The sequence below is a fragment of the Tachysurus vachellii genome, chromosome 24 (assembly GCF_030014155.1).
Source record: "Tachysurus vachellii isolate PV-2020 chromosome 24, HZAU_Pvac_v1, whole genome shotgun sequence".
In the NCBI taxonomy this organism is placed as follows: Eukaryota; Metazoa; Chordata; class Actinopteri; order Siluriformes; family Bagridae; genus Tachysurus; species Tachysurus vachellii.
In genome coordinates, this window is record NC_083483.1 from 13918815 (window position 1) to 13922387 (window position 3573).

Sequence of the window (3573 nt, forward strand, 5' to 3'; positions counted from 1 at the left end):
CACAGAAGTATTTTATTTCGTGACCACACCGACCGACAACCCTGAACCCCTGCCCACTTCTTATTTTCACGTCTCAAGAAGCCAATCTTCGGAAGTGTTATCAAGGACAACGCCGACTATCTGTTTTTTTTGTTGTTGTTTTTTAGTGTAGGATTCAGTAGAAGACACGGCTTTCGGACACTGGGCAAGCATTTCAGTTTGGTGGAGAAAGGGGGAACTTGTGTGTGTGTGTAGGGTGTGTGTGTGTCTGTTTCTTTTTCATTTTTGAAGGGGGGACATTTTTTTTGTATATTTATTTTGGTCGCCTGTGTGTGTTTGTTTTAATTTTTTTTTTTTAATAAGGATGCAGATGTACAAGGAGCGTCTCGTCGTTTGTTACGCAACACGACATACTTTTCATCACGGCGTGCAGATAAGAGCATGAAGTGCCAATCAAAACCGAATCCATGCGATTTTTCTTATTAAAAGCTGATAAATAAATTAGAGATGAATGTAGGAAAAATCTCTCTCCGCCGATCGGCTCTGCACAGAATCCATCAGCACACGTTCACCAAGCGGTTACAGACGATCCGTTTCACAGGTTCTCCTGCTTCAGATAACGCGCAACGACGGGAAGCTGTAACGGTTTGTAATAAGACGAGCGTGCGCTCGGGTGCGAGAGCGTGTGAGCGAGATGTTTATATTGTTCAGGTGTTCATATTTATATAGTACTTGCTTTTCCAGTCTCCAGCGTAGATTCAAATAAACACAAAGTTCACCACATACACAGAGTTACTTTGAGTGCTGATGAGATTATAATCAGCACATAAGGATCAGAATGGGTTTTAGTTTCCCCACGTGACCGTCGGCAGCGCTGTAAAGTCGTGAAGTCGTGACTCGTTTTTGTTTGTTATTAGAGCGGACGTAGAGTCGCGAAGTCGAGCTGTTAGCGTTTCGTGTCCGCCGTCGCCTCCGAGGACGCGGCTAAGCCGAGCGCGTGTTCACGTTTCATTCGCTGCTTTTCATTTCCAGCTACATGCAACCCTCAGGACTGACGTTAAAAGAAGGCGAAATCCTGCCTATGTTCTGAACCGCAAACCTGCGTCTGTTAAACTAATACACAGCAGAGCTCAGCGCTGAAGGACGGACGTTAAGATGCATGCTTCATACACGAGTCTCAAAAAGTCTCAAATCACACACTGGCGCTGTGTACTTTCAGGTGAGTTTGTTTGTGAGGCTCAGTGATGGAGATGCGTTCACTCGTAACGTTCCAACGCCAACCAGCAACTTCAGATTCCGGGTCAGGAAGGTGAAGCTGGCTGTCGAAGCATCTTTACAGCGAGTGTTATTGGGTCGTCGTCGTCCTACTTTCTAGCTCGAACGCACTAAGCCCAAGATTGCGCTTCGTTCGCAGTGTGTTACACGTCACATGAGCAGCAGTTTGAGATGCGGTCGGCTACTAAAGTGTCGAATATAGCTACAGCTAGCGTTACTCATCTGGTTACACCGAGTCATCCGTGTCGCTAATCGCAACTCGGGAGTTAGCGCCAACTCCACAGTGCTAGCTTAGAGGTTTCCATGGAGACAAGGGGACTGTTTATTCAGTCAGAAAGCATTTAGTATACAAGTATGTGATTTGAGACTTTCAATTGTTTTCCTCGACCTGATTGATTTCACTTTGGCATCAAATCCATCAACAGACACAGCAACACAGATGCTGGAAAATCAAACTAAATGTGACTGTTTGAGTTACGAGGTTTCTGCAGAGCACTGGCAGCAAATCAGTTAGCATTAGCGCTACTTATCGCTTTTTTGGGATTATAACCTGTCACCTTCTAGATGACCACAAGGACGCGCTCTCGCTCTCTCTCTCTCGGTCTGTCTGTCTGTCTCTCTCTCTTTCTCCTCGTCACGCGCACGTCTGCTGTTTTTTTCTAAACCTTGCGACCTGCGTTTTCCCAAAAAAAAAAGAAAAAAGAAAAAAATAGACCTTTAGCGGTCTGGTGATGTGCTTTGCATGAAACGGGCGGGTGTCTTTCTTTTCTCTGTGCATGTAGGTCCGACTTTTGGGGAAAAACCAATCCTCTTGTTTACATAATGAATTGTAAGAATTGATATTATATGAATGACAGTTGCATATAAATATATGGATGTTGCCAAACTTTTTTTGGTAAATGTTTTAAATATGGAAATGGCAAACTTACTCCACTACATCATATATCCATACTTATAGTAACCAGAATATAAAAATCAGAAAAATTAGTGTCACATCAAGCGAAGCTTCACTGGGGCCTGCGGAAGCTGCAGAAACCGGATCCTGCGATTCGGGTTCTTTTCTTTTTTTTCTTTTTTTCTTTTTTTTTTCAGTTCCTGATTTGAATTGTTTTGTACAGACTTTTGTTATTTACTTGTGTTACAGTTAGCGCTTCTTTGCTTTCGATTCAGTGCTTTCTATAGCTTTCTTTCGGGGATTGGTCAGTTTGTTACCTCGTATGATGATATTATGATGGTGGTGGGGTTGGGGGGGACTTTTCAGTCTTAGGATTTTTGTTCAGAAAATAAAAATTTTTTTTGTTTGTTTGGGCCTCTTCATCTCTGCATGCTGCGTCATATGCTGTGGGAACCATTGAAATACCACTCATAACAATGAGAAATAAAACATTTGAACCTCGTAAAACTGCCTGCTTTTCTTTACTTTATTGGAAAATTGCTTCCTTTTGTGACGACTGTTGGGGGTTTAAGTGGTGCAGGATTTAAACTGGAAGAAAAAAATAAAATGAAGAGAAACCGAGAAAAACAAAACGTTACTCGACCGTAGCTCATCACTTGGGTGAAAATTTTATTTATCTTAAAATTTACTCTTAAAGCTTTGCCAGAAAAGTCTCCAAATTAAAGATACTCCACTGGTCCTTAAAGATGCATTAATTAAGGTTTGTCTCGTTGTTTTTTTCCCCCCAAGATGAGCAGAAGTTGGGTTCGATGCTTAAATGATTCACGACGCTTCGCCTACAGGACCTTTGTTGGCCTCTATACAGTCTACAAAATGACCAAGGAGACATTTACCATTTAGCTTCCTGGAGCAAGCCATGAGAATGATTTCAATACATTATACTGTTGTCAAAGTTTTTTTAACAGATTATATCGAGAATAAATATAAACTAAATATGAAAATGGTTGGAACATGGACATTTCACTAAAGGAGTTTACCACGGAAAATATCATTCACGTTAAACCCATATTGTGACAAGAAGGGCATCATAGTGCGATTTTAATGACGTGTAACAGGTACAAGTATAAAACAGGTTAGATAAGATGTAATAAGCTAGCGTACAGATCCACGATGCAGTACTGATAGTTGACCACAAGGTGGCAGCAAAGTCACTTCAAACATGTTCAGTGTTTATGGATATTTTGTATAACAAAAGATAAAATAAACACATTATCCACGTGAAGTTCGTTTCGTTCAATTGCTTCTAGATGTAAACAATTAAATTAAATGTATATTTATTTGTGTCTAAGCAGCTTTAGACTGACACTGACAAAATATCTCACAGCTTTTGGCCAGAGATTGCTGATGTAGTACCAATGATCCAC

The 3573-nt window shown here is 41.1% G+C and overlaps 1 protein-coding gene across 1 annotated transcript in view; it reads left to right on the plus strand.

The window, feature by feature from the left end:
- ppp3r1b (protein phosphatase 3 (formerly 2B), regulatory s1ubunit B, alpha isoform, b) overlaps positions 1-2656 on the plus strand; it is a 20491-nt gene extending 17835 nt beyond the window's left edge. The window contains exon 6 of the mRNA XM_060860130.1: positions 1-2656. This exon is cut by the window's left edge and continues 249 nt beyond it. The gene's annotated coding sequence lies outside the window, so the exon portion shown is untranslated.
- Positions 2657-3573: the final 917 nt, after the last annotated feature.